Below are 6,000 nucleotides of genomic sequence, written 5' to 3'. Positions count from 1 at the left end.
TGGACTTTCATACAGACTATGGACAAAATGCAAACGTTTTCACTTTCATGGGACGAGGAAACACGTACCACACAGACCCTGACCAACAGGCTGTTCCTGCTACACACCCACCTGTTTGTGGTGCACAAACAAATCTGGAGAGGTAGTTGGGAAAACACCATTTAAAACAGGATAAACCTCCGGCTATACACAAACTTCATAAAATGGACCCTGCTGTTCTATACAGCCCCCGACAGGATAGGTCACGCTCCAGCCCCCCCCGGATAAGTCACGCTCCAGCCCCCCGGATAAGTCGCGCTCCAGCCCCCCCCGGATAAGTCGCGCTCCAGCCCCCCCGGGTAAGTCGCGCACCAGCCCCCCCATCCCCCCCCCGGAGAGGTCGTGTCGAAGATTTCCTCTTCAAGCAATTGTAATTGCTGTTGCCAGCCCAAAGTGTGAATGAATGAAGACATTGTTCCTCACTCAAAATATTATTTGAGCTTTGGTGGAATGCTGCAGTTGAGAGGATTCCCTTGTAAACATGATTATCCATGTATCCTGTTACATTTGCTTTCTGTAAAATATACATCTGTCTTCAATTGATGTCATTTTTTGATTAAACTATGTAACAACCTGGAAATGTTGCATAAGTTCCAGGAAGACTTAAGTATATCAATTAGTACATGATTAAACATAACTTTAGAAATTTCTTATTTAGTTCACAAATTTAATTATTAGTGCATGGCTTTTTGTGTCGACGCATTGTAAAAGCTGCCGAGGTTCTGTGAACAGCACCTGTCAGTGTAATGTTGTTCTTTATCAACGCTGAGAACGTGTCCCTTGATCTGTGTAACTGTCTGTACCATCAAATATTGAGGGGCTGTTGTACTTGGGCCTTCACTATTGGAACCAATATTGTTTAGACTCTGATCCAACCCTTTCTCAGTGGCAGAAAGCACTTATTTTGATTTCGAACTATGGGAATAGTTACTCTTTCACAGAAGAAAAGCTTTTTTCTTTCTTATCCTGCTTGTTCAATCATTTCCCCCCACTTGTCCCTGTTTCATATATAGGGCTTGCATTGGTGTGGTTTTGAGAGAAAGACAGACAGAAAGATTCCTTGATGGATTTTTTTTCCTCTTCCGTATGTGTGCACATATGTAATTAAACATTCTCCTTTGTATGCTGAACCTGAGTAGAAATTGAGTTCATTTCTTCCACAGTTGTACTCCAGCCTCCTGCAGGATAGGTCGTACTCCAGCTCCCTGCAGGATAGGTCGTACTCCAGCTCCCTGCAGGATAGGTCGTACTCCAGCTCCCTGCAGGATAGGTCGTACTCCAGCTCCCTGCAGGATCGGTCGTACTCCAGCCCTCCACAAGATAGATCGTAGTCCAGCCTCTTATAACACAAGTTGTTTATTTGGTAGACGAGCATTACATTCTCGACATATACAGGGACTCGGTGGATGGTGGGGAGGGATCAGGGGTGGCACCTGCTCCGTGAAGATAATGGGCAAGTAGCCACAAACACGTGAGCGCTGATGGAGCCTCCCCCAGAGGAGATGGTCCATACAGGTCGATATCATTTTGTTCTCATGTTTTTGCCACTGTTGGATGACCGACTCTTTCGGGGTTTACAGGGTGCTCATAATTCGACGTTTATCCATCATTTAATCAAGGAAATATTTTTATTTACAAGATCAAGGGTCATGGATGAGTGATGACAAAAGGAGAAGGCAATGCACTGACCATGGGGTCACATTTGGATAAAGCAAACAAAGGAAAGAAGAAAGAAGGGAAAGAAATGCAGTTACCTTCACAAGAGGATTAGGTGAGGAAGGGTTGGGAAGGGGATTGTGGGTAAGCATGAGGAATGACAAGACATTTGTTCATCACGTGCTTTAAGCCTGGAGGGAAGTGGGATAGAACAACCTCACCTCAGGAAGGTAGTTGAAAACAGATAAAAGAAGAATTGAGCTGAGGTGTAGTAAGTGTGGATGTAACTGAGGGGGTTACTGGTACAACAGGTACAATCTGGAGGAGCTATGGAGGGTCAGATAGACTGAGAACAGAATGAGCCTGGTACCGAGAGCAGCGTCACCCCTCAGTAGTTGTTGCAGTCCTGGTGATCACCCTTCCCTTGCCAGAGAGGGACAACAAGGCCCCTCTTCCAGTCAGTTGGGATGATGCCTGTGTTCCAGGCAGAGCACAGACCTGAATGCAATGACACGAGTGCAGCATTTCCACCAGCCTCGAGAAGTTCAGCATGGATGCCACGGATCCCAGGAGTTTTACCCCATTTCAACCGGTTCACCGCAGCCTGTGTTTCCACAAACGAAGGTGGACCACAGTTGATTGGAGGGTCAGCAATTGGGATAGAAACACCCCTGGCTTCCAACTCGACAACTGGTGGATCAGTCTGGTACAGTCAATCAAAGTAACCGGCCCAGCGGGTTGGACTCCTCTATCAAGAGCCCACCACCCTCTGCTCTAACTGCAGTTCACCGAGGGACGGGCTTGGATGAACGCAATGCGCGAATTCCCCTGTAAGCAGGACGAGAATCACTTGACCAGAGGTGATGATTTACCCCCTCACAGATTCCTTGCAAATCGACCTTGTCCACCACTGCTCCCCTCCACCAGCATTCTCTTTCATGTGCTTCTCCCTCTGTCACCCTCTATTCCATCAATATCAGCTGAGTCCTGCATCACACAAACATTTTTCATCGGATATCACAAACCCTTCTGTGGGTCTCCTTGGTTATTGTCTTCTCCACTCTAAAAGGCTCAAATCCGGCGCTACATGGTGGTATCGTCACAGTGTATGTCCTCATTCCTCCATACCATACAATCCGTGCCCCTCACTGGTCGACCCCAACCTTACAGACTACATTTGGCTTCATGCGACTCTCCAGAAGAATGTTCATGGTTTCCCTGTGTGGTCTACGTCTACCCCACCCAACCTGACCTCCCTGATCCAAACTTTGATGACCACGTATGAAAAGTTTTGCAAACAGACACTCTGCTCTCGCTCACCCCTCGTCTTGCTTCCTAACCTGTGGAGACTGTAATTGCCATGATGCCAGATATCTTTGTTTGTTCACAGACATCAGTATATGGCAGAGCAGCTAAATCATTTTGTGAAATGACTACGTAATCTGTTCCTTTGCAAACACATGGGATGATGATGACTGATGATCTGTAATGGCCACAATTATTCCCACCTTGTGGGGTTAGTCTGGGGAGTATTTGGCCCAAGTGTTTATATGAACGGACTGGCATGGCTTGACGTTTGACTAAATAGGCGAGAGCAGGATTTTGGAATTTGTCTCGGGTACCAGGGGTAGTAACCCTACTCTTCAAAGGATCTTTTCCAACACACATCTCAAATGGCAATCACTCATTACTGGACCTCATGTCAAACTTTTCCTCACTTATCCTGCTCCTCATCTCCTCGAGACTCTTCTCACCATGTTGGTAAAAGGTGGCATCTCTTTGGCAGTTATTAGAGCTACTCGAGACTCCCCACCCAACCATGGCACAGATGTGTATGATAATTTGATAAAACCTTCACTCAAGCAGATTAACAGAGACTGCAAGCAGCCATCTCTCTTCATGACTGGTCTCCCATATCTACTTCTTCTGATGTTAACTCAGCCTGGGGATTTCTTCCACAGAATCCTGCACAGATTCAGCCCATCTAGTCTTCAATAATTATCCTACCCCTCTTCCCTTCCCGCCTGAATCATGTAGTGCGGCAGTTGCTCTGAAACAACTTGCCTTCTCCACTGGAAGGCAATCTCAATGGCAAAGGCAAAGTCCGCATCCACTCTCGAGAGCCAGAAAACATCATCTGTCCAAACTCAAGAATTAATTTTCAAACTTGTCTTCCTCCTCTAAAACCTGGTAAAGCCTTGTTTGGTCTGTCTGGAGCGTGCTTCCCTTCCATCACTTCAAACTGCACTGCAGCCGACTTCGCTCATGAGAAGGCCGAATGCCTCAATTCTGTGTTTTCTTCAAAATCCTGTGACCCTATTTTTTCTCTATCTTTCTCTCTTTCTGTACCCATCCTTCCAGGTCGTAGTCCTCTAAAACCTGGCAAAATTTGAAAATCTTTCAACCCTGATTTTGACTCGACTACTGGACCAGACGGCATCAGCTCACCTGTCCTAAAAACCTGCTCTGCTGCTCTTGTTAGCTGTTAACAGCTGCTCTTGCACATCCTCTTTCTGTCCTTTTAACCCAGTCATCTTCCATCTCCTTGGAAATCCACCAACACTACACCACATACCTAGTCAATACCCTTGGGTGCTCACCTGGTAGAATAATGATACTGAGAAGGAAGTCAACGTGGGACGGAACCAGCAAAATGTACCAATGTTGTAGCAAATACCCATTTTGGGGGGCAACCTCCTCTCCCACCCATAAATCCCCTTCGACACTGATTTTTTTTTAAATAGCGTGAACAAACTTCGGTACATTGCGGGTGATGAAGGTTGTGGTCAAGTTTCATTGGAATTGTGTGTGTAGTTTTGGAGAAGAAAGCAAATACATATTTTGGGGAGAAACTTATTAATGGAGTGAATAATTGCAGCGAAGCTCAGACACTGTTTTTGACAACCAGTTGATTTCTGACCTGGCAATTCTCCCTTGGATATGTTACTCCTGACAAAGCAGTGGATGAATGCCCTGAACCACAGGTAAGAGTTTAGGACCATCTCTCTGGATTTCTCTGAAACCTTTTATACTGTTTGGCATCCAAACTCTTTTTCCAAGTTGTTTTAATATGGTATTCAGGGCCTACTGCTCCAGTGGTTGTCCGATTTACTCAATGCACAGAAATAGCAGGTGGCTCTCGATGGTATCATTTCCAATGATCTTTCCTTTCATGTTGGGTTTACACAAGGCAGCATCTTCAATCCTTCATTATTGTTGATCGATAAATATAATCAATGATTTGTATGATTCTCTTGAAAACAAACTACCATTTTGCCAATGAGTCCACCCTGTGTGGAAAGATACATCACACTTATGAAAGCCTGGCTGGCAGGCTATCACACAATTCCTTTTGTCACACCTGGACATGATATGCTGCTGATCAGCAACTTGGAATATAACATTCATCATGAGAAATATAACATGCTCTCAATTTGTCTCTCCACATTGATCAGCGCGATGGAACTCTCCAATCTACTTCACTGGATAATTTCATCATTACAAGAGGTTCAGTCTCTGGACCACCTTGGTCTCACTATCTGTCACAACCATTCATGGGAGGATCATATCACCATCAAAGGCAAGTCACCATGTAGGTATTCTCCATAGGGCCCTTGTACACCATGATGAACTAAGTGTAGCTGAGCTCAGGGCTCAGCCACACGGTGTACAAGGCTTTCATATGGAGCCCCATGGAGTAAGAGTCCCACTCTGAGCTGGTGCTCCTGCTTCCCTCGTTGCAATCAAAAACAAGGCCATCCACGCCATTGGTATCTTAAGACAGGAGGTAGATTCCCAAGGACTGTCATTCTCCCATGGGCAGCAATTTGATGGGCTCCATTTATACAAGCTTCAATCTCTGACCTTGATCCTCCTGCTCTCCCCAAATGGCATGTTCCTCCAGAAACCCTCATCTGCTTGCACTCCTAAAGTCCAGGCTAGTTTCACCCCTGCATTCATTCACTCTCTTATTTGCCCAATTGTGAAATCGTATCCCTTTGTTTGTTATCTCATCCTCTTCAATTCAGGCTTTCAAATGTGCTGCCAATCACTGCCACATGCACATCCAAGTTCTCTTGGACACATATTAAATAATTTCCCATTCAGTTCTTCTCAAAGCCATTGTTACTCATTTTGGGGATGTCCATATATCCCCCACAACCCTGCCAGTTTGAATTTCCTGCCCCCTCAGTAAGCCTAGACCCTTGTGTAAGAAAGGAAGGAAGGATGATGAGCTGAAGAGTTGACATTCAAGTGGTTTTTTTTTTAATGCTGTGGGGCACAAGGATGGATACTTCACAGGAT

The sequence above is a fragment of the Eptatretus burgeri genome, chromosome 4 (genome assembly GCF_056783735.1).
Source record: "Eptatretus burgeri isolate ZD-2024b chromosome 4, Ebu_testis_v1, whole genome shotgun sequence".
Taxonomy (NCBI): domain Eukaryota; kingdom Metazoa; phylum Chordata; class Myxini; order Myxiniformes; family Myxinidae; genus Eptatretus; species Eptatretus burgeri.
This window is presented reverse-complemented; position numbering follows the sequence as displayed.